This window comes from Cavia porcellus, unplaced genomic scaffold (assembly GCF_034190915.1).
Source record: "Cavia porcellus strain 051 isolate PalLab524CR breed Dunkin Hartley unplaced genomic scaffold, mCavPor4.1 scaffold_8, whole genome shotgun sequence".
NCBI classification, from domain to species: domain Eukaryota; kingdom Metazoa; phylum Chordata; class Mammalia; order Rodentia; family Caviidae; genus Cavia; species Cavia porcellus.
The window spans coordinates 42,560,707-42,572,174 of NW_026947491.1; the positions used below are offsets into that span (position 1 = coordinate 42,560,707).

At 42.4% G+C, this 11,468-nt stretch overlaps 1 non-coding gene across 1 annotated transcript; it reads right to left on the reverse strand.

Annotated features, from left to right (window-relative positions):
* Nucleotides 1-10,232: 10,232 nt before the first annotated feature.
* Nucleotides 10,233-10,335, reverse strand: LOC111753364 (U6 spliceosomal RNA). Its single transcript, XR_002788171.1, has one exon. It is a non-coding gene; the product is annotated as a U6 spliceosomal RNA (small nuclear RNA).
* Nucleotides 10,336-11,468: the final 1,133 nt, after the last annotated feature.

Below are 11,468 nucleotides of genomic sequence, written 5' to 3' on the forward strand. Positions count from 1 at the left end.
TGCCCTTTGCTTTTGAGAGAGGTGAAAAGAGCAGTTTAGAGGAGCTCCCTGAGGTTAAAGTGTTTAGGACCTAAAAGGCTGTGTGCTTTTGGAGATTGCTTTCTCTGGTGTGACCCTGAGATGTTCTCTCCAGACTACATTCCCACAGCTGGTTGTATGAGCAACTTTTCCTAAAACTGAATGAGGTCTTGTCCTTATCCTTACCCTTACCCTTATCCTTGCTTCCTGGGCAAGCAAGAATTTCAGAGTCCCATCTAACCCAGGAACAGAGTGTGTACTAAAACAGAAGAATACCTAGGGAAGCTGCTACATATTCTGGAAAATGCCTCCTGACATCTCTTCCCATTTCTGGTCAAAGGGAGCACAAGCCTCATGATCTTTGGTGTTTTTATGCACAAGTGCTGATTTTCCAAGGGGTTTAGGAGACTCTAGCTGCTGAACAGGAATTCCCAAATCACAAGAGTTCACAGTGAAAGAGAGATTGCACAAATAAAATCCTGATAGATACATGGAAGTTTTTTGCTCCCAGCAGAGACTAAAATTCTCCATTCTATGGCTGGGTTACCTTTTTGTGGGCGTTTCCTTTTCATGTGGCAGATACCTTAATGTTATTTAACTGCTTGACCACACTTACAATGAGCAACCAAGGACATGAAAAATGGAAAAGAGAAGACAGGAAGTATAAAATCTCCCCACGAGGGGGCTTACCTTCTGACTAGGCCCACCAAGATGTTACCGTGAGTGACGGGGTCCTAGAAGGATTTCTAGGTTCTTGTGCACAATGAACAAAGAATTGGATGTGCCATGCAATGGTAAGGAAAAAGCAGCAAAGTTTAATTTAGGCAATAGTATGTGCAGATTCAGATGAGTGCGGAGGGTGGTTCTGTAGTCCCAGTTGTGCTGTCTAGGTTAGCAGTGCCACTTCCCAGGGCCCCACAGAACAGCCCACACTTGGAAGGGACCACGACATATTGGCCAGTACATCCAGTTCAACTCACAGGTACTCCTAAGCCTCACAGTGAAGGTTTTCCTCCATCCCAACTAGCTCTGCTCCCTTCTTCCCACGCTATGTATGCCCCTGCCTACCTGAAAGCAATCCCAGCCCAACCCCAGTCTCAATTTCATACCCCAAGTCTTTTATTGATGATGACTGGGGAACAGGAGGAATAAATGACCCAACAAATCACTCTAATTATCTACAATGGCCTTTAGAGCTACTAAAAATATTCTTTGACTCTCTTATCCATTACAATATTAAAGGTAGACAAGTAAAAACTGCTAGAATATTTTATTGGTTAGCAAGAGTCTAAGATGTGAGTAAAAAAATGAACTAAGCCATGTGTGGTGCATACGCATAATCCCAGACCCCTAGGAAGCTGAAACAGAAGGATTTCAAGTTCAAGTCCAGTGTGGGCAACTTAGCACTTTAGCAAAACTGTTTTAAAACAAAAAATTTTTAAAAGGGGTCAGATGTAGCTCAGTGTGAAGGTGCTGGGTTCAATCCCCAGTACTGAGGCAGAAAATAATTTCTTGCCATGGAAAATCAGCCGAGGAAGTAGGTGTACCAGGACATCCCTAGAAAAACAGTTCCAATCAAAAAGTTCTGTCTTCAATTCTTCTTGCAAGAACTCAAACTGATTTTTGATAGGACAGCTTCAATCTGATATCAGCCTGAAGGATTCTATGGCAGAAAGCCAGGCCCCCAAACCCATGCCCTAACTATAAATGTGACAAATGGGGGTTGAACTGCCCTCTGAAGTCAAGATCCCAGAGTTCAAAACCACCCTGTCAGTTGGTCCAGCAAGATTAAAGGGCTTCATGGCACTCTGCCTCCTCCCTCTGGCCAGACTGTCACCTCCACCTTCATCTCCACAGAGAGGCCCTGAGTAATCATGATGAAAGGTAAAAACCAGACTATTGCTGGACATCGGCCCATGTCTCTTGGTCCTTCTCAACTCTTATTTCCAGGTACTGTACCTCAATAAATAGTCACCAAAACATATGTTGCTTAAACTATAACTGGGATAACTTTCTCTTCATTCACTCCTTTTGGTTATGGCTAAAAGCCCAACTCCAATCCTGGAGAGATTTTATCAGGTCTAAATGCTGTAATGTATATCCAGTTTACCAATTAATCAGTGATGCTGAGACAGGTTTTTACAAATACAGTATATATTGTTGTTCATGTACAAAAACTTAAGACAGTTTTTCATTTGTCAAAATAATGTCTTAATCTGGTTCTCATACATTATCAAAAATTTAGAACTACAACTAGAGAGATTTATAACAAAATGACAAATTATATCAATAAAGGGGCCTATGAGCCAATGGGTTACAATTGCTATCCCTTAGAAACAGTTTCTAAACTTACCTGTTAGCTCTAATGCTAATTCTTCAGTTATTCATGCCTTTGCATACATACTTTCATTATACATGCTTTGATTAAAGTTGGATCTCGCCTAGAAGGTGCCAACCCCCAAGGCATCATACAGATGTAACCAATAACACATAGGCTAGATCCCTTCAACTGGGATCCAGCAGATCTTGTCCAGAGATAAAGTTATGTGACATATATTGAGGCCTTAATTAACTATACTCAGCAGGCTTTAAATAATACCACAGCTAGTCTCCCTCTCCCAAATAAAAAAGTAGAATTGAGACAGGTCGTCCTCCAAAATCAGATGGCCTTAGACATTTTAACAGCAGCACAGAGGGGTACTGTAAAAACTAAATGTGTGTACATTCCTGATCTTTCTGCTAATATCTCAATAACTGTTCAAGACATTAGATCATAAGTCAAATGACATGTCAGATTCTAAAATTTCCTGAACCTCATCCTTTTGCTCCTTATAGAAAGCTATTACTAGCTTCTCTTGGTGGAAATCTTTGTAAATGTACTCATAAGTATCCTAATAATCCTATTATTTGCCCCATATATACTTGTTTGTTTGCCTTTGTCTCCTCCAGACTTAAAGCTGTATGCCTACCCAAGATAAAAATGCCTGGTGTCTATCAAGGGCCTTGAGACAGAACCTCTGCAGAGTATCCTTGACTGCCAGTCAACAACCACAACCTCCTTCAGCCTGAAGAAGCCAGGCCAGTCATCACCCATTACCCTCTCATTACAGGCAGTTCGCGTTACTTCCTCACAGGGGAAATGTTATAGCAACTGAGTTAGATAGAAATATCATAGGTAGTCAGACAGGACTAGGACCTCGAAAGAGCCAGTGCAAAAGCCCAGATATCTTGCAACATTGGAGGAAACAGACACCTCTGCCATGGGCCTGATCTCAAGACAAAAGGCAAAACAAATGCAACCATACTCTAAGAATAAACATCAGGGATTGAGCCAGGGATTTAGCTCAGCTGAGTAGCACCTCCCTGGCAAGCCAGAGGTCATGAGTTTTATCCCAGGTACAAAAAATAAAAATAAAAATAAATCAGGGATTGATATTCTAAATAGGTATCTATCAACTTGAGGAAGCCAGAGGAATTACTAATCCAAACCCTTACCAGGGTATTCATACTCACTTGCTATGTGACTGGCCTCCCCATTTGATCCCAACTGAATCAATTTTACCTAAGTGATTACATTCCTAATCTCACTGGATGACCATAGTTCTGTCCCACCTCATGCCCACCTGCCTTGCAAGTTCCCATTTTCCCCCACCTTAGATCCACCTCACATCGTGGTTTTGCTCTATAAAAAGTCCTTAGAAAAGACAATCTTTGACAATCTTGGGACCTCTTCTGTCTCTTTCTCTGACAGAAGCTTTCTTTCTCTCAATAAATATATTCTGCTCTTTAAAAAAAAAAAATCCACTGCTGTGATTAGTGCCTGGTTGTTCCAGGCAGCTTTCATTAGTCCTACATTCTGTTTCTTACCCAAGCACTTACCCTGATCAAGGTATTTAAATCATTCTGTATATATTTACTTAGAATCTTATATGTACTATCATGTTTCTTGTACAAACACCAATAAGCACAACCCTGTGGGGAACCACAGAGATGACTCTCCTTGACTCTCCTTGGAAAGAAGAGCAACTGTCTCCATTTTGGATAAACTTGGCCCTATCTCCATTTTGATATGTACAGAACTGGCTAGGTTATTTCTTTGTCCTTTCAATTGGCTTTAAGCAATATGAATTGGGCTGGCTGTGGAGCTGATGTGTAATCTCTGAAGCGAAGTGTTATCCCACCCAGTGACTCCCAAATATGTGGCTGAGCCTAGTGGGATAGAGAGCCGTGCTCCATGCTATCAGTCTTGAGAAGGGCTATGACTTCCCAGGGTGAAAAGAATTGTGCATCAGAACTGAAGCACTGACCCTAAATTATTAGCTGTTACCTCAGTTGTTATACAGATTGCTCTCTCTGCATTTTTTGCCCCCTGCCTGTCGCAGGTGTGATCTCAGACCTCCTACCAGCCCAGTTCAGGTAGTCATGGCAGTCACATATTTTCTGCCACTCTCATGGTCACTCATCCCTGAGCCACTGCTCTCATAGAGAATTAATAAAACCTGGGAAGGGCTCTGGGTTGAAGCCTTTGTACCAGTGAACCGCCATCTTGGTGGGGCTTAGGACCCCTTGGTTCCCCATAACTGTATATATGCCTGTCTTTCTTCTAGCCGTGGGTTACACTGGAAGTATAGATTGGAATTAATTCACTAGAATCCAAATAACTTCTCCTTGGGATTACAGTTATAAACCTTCCTGGACAACAACAAGGATGGGAAAGGGTTCTCTATACAGACCCTTGCTGTGATTATTGTTTTGTGCTTCCTTCCCCCGTTAAATTGCTAGCTTTCAGTAGAGGAAATTATCTTATCCTTGTACATATGGTCCCAGCAAAGGCCAGGTGTGTGGAGATGTCCCAAAATGTATTATCTGAGTTTTGTATGTTAGGTCTCTCAGTTCTAATCTGTTCTAAAGATAGCCCTCCCTTGACTCTGGTAGTTTGGATGCTATTCCTGTGATGAGTGCCAAAACACGAGGCCCAAGACCCCCTTTGAGAATGAAGGACTGGTTAGCCCAGTTGTTTGGAGTAAGAATGCTGCTGGCAGATGGCTCTGACCTGTCAGTCACCCTGCTCCAGCTACTCACTTCCAGTGCCTAATCTGTGTGGGAGTGTGAAGACTCACCTGGCTCACCCCACCAGAAGGATAACTGAACCTTCATTGTGCATCAGTAAAGTTAAGATCTCTGCCTCGAAACTGGCTTCTCTTCTCACTCCTCCCAGTAACTTAAAATCAAAGTTGCTGAAAAGTAATCTGCACTCAGTCTACCTCCTTAGCCCTCATTTATGCCCTGCCTTTTGTGATCCATTCTGGAAACCCTAGTCTCATTGATAAATTGAGATCAATATTGACCACTTACAGTAAGAACCAACTCTCCCACAGTCTTCAGAACTCCTCTTCTTGTAACCCTGTCTTTGGCTTCCGTAACACTTTGTTCTCTGGATTGTTCTAACTTGATTTCTCTATGCCTTCAGTTAGTACTTTTCTCCTTCTCTTTAAATGCAGGCTTTCTTGAGGTTCCAACTGTAGTCCTCTTCTACTAACTTCAATTTTACCAACCAGTATTATAGCCAGTATTAGACATTTAAGGAACATGATAGGATGGGAAGACAACCTCATACAACTATAAAATTGACCTGGGGTTGGGGATTTAGCTCTGTGGCATAAGCGCCTGCTTGGCAAGTGCAAGGTTGTGAGTTTGATCCCCAGTACAAAAAAAAAAAAAAAAAAAAAATTGACCTGAAGTCCACATCTGGCCAGCTGGCAAATCATGGAAAAGCTGTTAAATCTTTGTGTTTCATTTCTTTATTGGAAATGAGCATGGCATCAATCTCACAGGGGTGTTTTTAGTTCCCCAAATGCACGACAGGCTCTTGTCTCCCTATCTTTTTTTCTTGTAGTATCTAGGCCAGAACATTCTTGTTCTGCTCATCCTTCACCTAGCTAAATCTTTCCACATGGTCTCCCTTTAGATGTTCCCTTTACCAGAAAGCTTCCCATGACCCCGATAACTGGGTGAGGGTTGTCCTTTCCATTGTCCCACAAGCCTGTACTGAACAATTCTTTCTTTAGCTCTGTCCCTTCGAATTGCTTTTGCTGATCATTTGCCTGTGTCCCTCCTAAAAGGCCAGGTCCTCCTTGTGTTCAGTGTTGCATCCTCCAGGAGGCCTCCAAAGCTGGCAGCTTCCCTTCCCTACCATGCCACTGTTACACTTTCCTGACAGTGACTCCAAAATGACTCTCTCCATAGCCTCTTTCCTTGAGCTATATCTTCAGAACTTTCTCCCTAGATATCCAGCTAGAAGAACATAAGTGTATCTTTGGCCTCTGCTCAAACCTGCAAGCTCTTACTATTCTTCTGTGTTGCCAACCTATGAGATTTTAATTTTTTTTTTTTTTTTTGTATTTTTACCGGTACCAGGGATCGAACTCACGACCACACGCTTGCAAGGCAGGCGCTTATGCTGCTGAGCTAAATCCCCAGCCCCTAGCCTCTGAGATTTTAAGTCTGTAAGTTCCCATGGAATTCTCATTGTCAAAAAATGACAACTACTAAGTTTACCTACATGGTTTCCCCTTTCTCTTTCTATTGCCACCTTCCTGCTTAGCCTCCACTACTCTGAACAACTGCAATGCGCCTTTGATCAATCTGATTATCTCTCTTCCTCACTAAGAAAATTTCAGTGACTCCCTATTGCTTACAGAGCACAGGAGAAAAAAGGAGAAGTGAGCTCTTGTTGAGTGCCTACTTCCTGCCAGTGGAAAGAGTATTTCACATTGTCACATTTAAATACAGAATTCACTTTTTATCTGATCCTCAAGTTCCTGGTCCCATGGTTCCAGCCTTCTTTCCACCTCTCCACCATGCAATCCCTTCATTCCAGTTAAGCTCCTTGTGTCCTGGACACACCCTGGACTTCCTTTACCCTCTGATCCTACTGTTACCTCTACCCTCACTTTCAGCACTCAGATTCTGTCCAGTGCTCAAGACTTCAGTCAAATGCCACCTGAGCCATAAACCCTGTCTGATTTTCACAGCTGAAACCTGTCTGCTCTCATATACTTGTGAAAATTTTTGTCTTTATTCTTCCTCTTATTAATTATGTAGGTTTGTTCTCTATTTTCTGCCACTAGATTGTGAGCTTCACAAAGATAGATACACATTATTACATTATTCACTGTGCTTCATCACTGATGCTAGCACATCACTGATGTAAACATTGGTGACATTAAATATAAGCTTGAATTTGACTCTACATATATATGACCTAAAGCCAGATAAAGTGGCTTATATCTGTAGTCCAGGTACTTAGGAGACTGATAGCTTGAGCCCAGAAGTTTGAGATCAGCATGGGCATCACAGAGACACCCTATCTAAAACAAATGAAAGGTGACATACATGTGACCTGTAACAATCTTTTTCAAACCAAGTCTCAATCCATGATTGGATTATAAAAGTAACCATCTGGGTTGCAATTATAATTTTAAAAGCATATAATAGAAAAGATTAGAAATGTCACAAGTATAAAGCAGGTATTGTTTGTGAAATTGTATTTTAATACTTATGTGTGGTCCAAGTTGATTAAAATACATTTCTTACTCTATCCACCAAAAAAGTAGAAAAATGCATCATTTCAGTCAACTAATTGCAGTTCCTTGCTGAGAAAAAGAATGCTTGGCAAATCATCTGTCTCCCGTCAATGAAACTCAGTCTCCACTTTTGGTCTCATTCCTCCAACAGGCTGCTCTCTGCACTGGATGAGAGACACTAGGCAAAAAATGTCCTGCCTTTAAATGAGCTTCTCTTCTACTGAGAGAAAATAAATTTATGAGGAAACTATACAAATATTTAAGAAAGCAACTGGGGAGATGCAGCGTAAGACTTGGATTTAGTCAAAAGCCCACTCACTCCATTTATTAGCTGCACAACGTTGGATAGCTTAATTTCTAGGGCCTTCAGTTTGCCCCCCTACTTACCATACATAAGTGTGTTAAAGCTGAGTAATAAGTCGGCCAGGCATGGTGATGCATTCCTTAAACCTACCTACTCAGGAGGCTAAGACAAGAAGTTGGAGGCCAGCCCAGGCAACACAGTGGGACTCTGCCTCAAAATAAAACCTGAAGCCAGATGTGCTGGTGCATGCCTGTAATCCTAGCATTTGGGAGGCTGAGGCAGGACGATTACTATGAGTTTGAGGGCAGCTTGAGCTATATAGTGAGTTCCAGACCAGCCTGCACTATATAGCAAGAGCCTGTGTCAAATACATGAGTGAATGAATGAGTGAACTTGGAACACAGCTCAGCAGTGTACCATTTACCCAGCAAGTGTGAGGCACTGGGTTCAATCACCAATGTCACAAAGGGGCAGGGGACCTTTGTATACTAAGCAACAAGTGGAAACTGACATAGTACATTTTTTTTTTAGACAAAGTATTATGTATTCCACTGGCCTTGAACTCACTATGTAGTCCAGGTTTGCCTCATTCTCATGGAGATCCATCTCCCTCAGCCTTCTGAGGATGTGGTACATACTTTATAGATAAAGGCTTAACAGGAACAACTTTTGTTTTGTGTTTTGACAGTCAGTGATAGAAGCCCAGTTGAAACTGGTTGTGCTCAAGTTAACTGAATCACTCACCTGACTGGGAAACCTAATGATACAGGTTGCTTAGGGCAGGACTGAATCTGGGAATCCAAATGATGTTGTCACGCCACTCTCCACCTTTCGTCTTCTGACTCTCAGCCTTTGGACTCTGCTTTGGAACCAGCATGATTTTATTGTCAGGCAGGTCTCTGCACAATGGACACAACCACCTTCTTACTCTATTTTGCCTTGATCACTGCAGATACCAAGTGAAAAATGTCTCCTTTCCTATGGTTCCAGCAAAAATGCAGGGAGTGGTCTGACACCTCAGCTGGGTCATATGCTTATTTCACTCCTTTAGTAAAAACAGTATTTACTGAGGATCTGCTAGTACCAAGCACTGTGCCAGCCACTGGCAACTAGCAATGACCAACACATACAATGTTCCTGCCCACAGAAAACTCAGATTTTGTGGCAGAGACAGACAATACACAAGTTCATAAGTATGTGTTAGTGAGTGATAAATTCCATTTTAAAAATAAAATTTAAAAGCAGATCAAGGAGTCTCAAGAACTAGAGGTAGAGATAAGACACTTCTGAGGAATGGTTAGGGAAGAGCTCGCTCAGTGACTCTGAAGCACACCTATGGCTGAGGAGCCAGAACAAACTGCATGACCATCTCTGCGAAAGGACTCAGAAGGAACAGTGTGGGCAAAGATTCCAGGACAGGGCCAATAACTCTAGCCTCAGCAACATATCTGCATTTATTAACATGTACATTTGTCCTTGATGTGAAAATGTTAACATATTTTCCTACAAGGAAGCAACAATTTTGCTGACAGTGATAGCAAACTACAAAATCGTTGAGGTCATTGAAGGCTAGGAATATAGCTCAATGGCAAAGAATGTGCACACACATGGTTCTGGGTTCAGTCCTGTGCACCAAAAAGCAAAAAACAAAATGAAAAATCTTGAGGTCTAATACTGATTGATTGACCAGCTGGGTAAGACACTTAGGATCTTTCTGAATGTGCTAAGGCCCCCAGATTCTGAGAACCTCAAAGCAGGGGCTTCCTTGCTCCTGTAGGAACCAAATGGAGGAGCAGCTCTGTACACGGCCCTAGCAGAGAGATGGGTGAAGCTCCCGTAGTGGACTCCGATGGCAGGGCTCCCCGCTGACCTTGCAAAAGCTGGCTGAGGAGAGGTCCCTCAAAGACTTTCCTTAACTTTGTCCTTTTACTCTAATTGCTGTGGACGTGCCGGGCAGCACAAAGCAGCTCCCAAGGGTGGTTCCTGCTGATCCTGGGTAAAGGTCCCCTTATTTGGAGCCAAGGACTAACACAAAGTAAAAATTCCCTGCTCTCAAGCCTTAACAAAAGCCATATTGCCTGGAAGAGAAAAACTTGGAGTGGGGCATCTGTGGATGGTGAGTGGTGGGAGAAATCAGAAGGCAAGAGACCCACCCTCCTCAACAGATTGGTGACAGTGTCCCTGAACTTGGAACTCCTATAACCAGTCTCTATTAGCCACTGTCCTTTACCCACTGATGCTCTTATCCTTGAAATGACTGTGCAAATGTTTGATGCTAATTCTTCACTATCTACAGTAGTTCTAGATTGATCTTCCTTTTTTTAAAAAATATAGAACATTTCACGAATTTGCATGTCATCCTCACACAGAGGCCATGCTAATTTTGTCTGTATCATTCCAGTTTTAGTATACATGCTGCCAAAGCAAGCTCTGGTCTCCCTTTCTTACTGTTACAGGACTATCTTTCACTTATCTAATTTTCATAAATTCTGCGTCTGTTCACCAACAGTATTTCTTAATTTAGTTCAGCGACTGCCTTAATTGTCCATTGCACACAGGGATTAACAATGCCTTTCTAAAGAAGATTATGAATGCATTTACTGCAATCTAGGTTACTTCTTGAACTTTTGGAATACAGTTTTCTAGAGGTGCTTACCTCCTCTTCTATAAGCTTCTCTAACAAATTGGTTTCAGATGCACTTTCAATTCACTCCTTTTTCCTCCCTGAAGCATGATCCTTGGCATGAAATGTGAGGAACCAACACTAGGCATCACCTTTTACAGAGTTTTCTTCTGATAAATCTCTTTACTTCATCTTTCCCATGATTGGTGACTACTTCTCCTCCTCCTCCACCTCCTCCTCCTCCTCTTTCTTTCTCTCTCTCCCTCTCTCTCTAAGCCCAGGCTGGCTTTGAATTTAAAGCACTTTTCCTGCCTCAGCCTCCCAAGAGCTGGGATTACAGGCATGTTCCACCATGCTCAGATTTTCCCATGATCTCTTATTTGTAGGCCTTCACAGAGCCATTCTCCTAAACCAGTGGCCTCATTTACATTCCCATTCTCTTCTTTCCAGGAGAAAGGTTTTGAAGGAGAAACTAAGATGCTTAGAATACCAGAGATGGTGAAAAATCATGTGGTGAGCTCCAGAAGCCTAAGAAGACAGGGAGAAATGGGAGAAATGAATTTTGGGTAAATAGCAGAGTGGCAAGCAAAAACTCAGCCTCTCCAAGATTCAGAAGTCAGACATTGAAAATAACAACTTGGGGAAGAAAAGGAGTGAGGTGGATCCCCAGGAGCCAGGAAGGATCTGGCAGAAACGCTGGACTTACAGAGAAACTTTGAAAGGCAGAACACAATGCAGAACAATGAAGGCGCATTCTGCACTTTCTTCCTAGCTCTTGGCTCCTAAATAAGGAAAACCAAATCCTCAGAGACAAAGTGAACGAGGGGTACTCCATAGAGTCTTCCGAGAGAAATTCAGCAATGCACAGGACTGGGACTGGTGGGTACTCTCTGCTGCAACAGCCAACCTCCTGCCATTTCCCCTGGAGAGAGCGGTT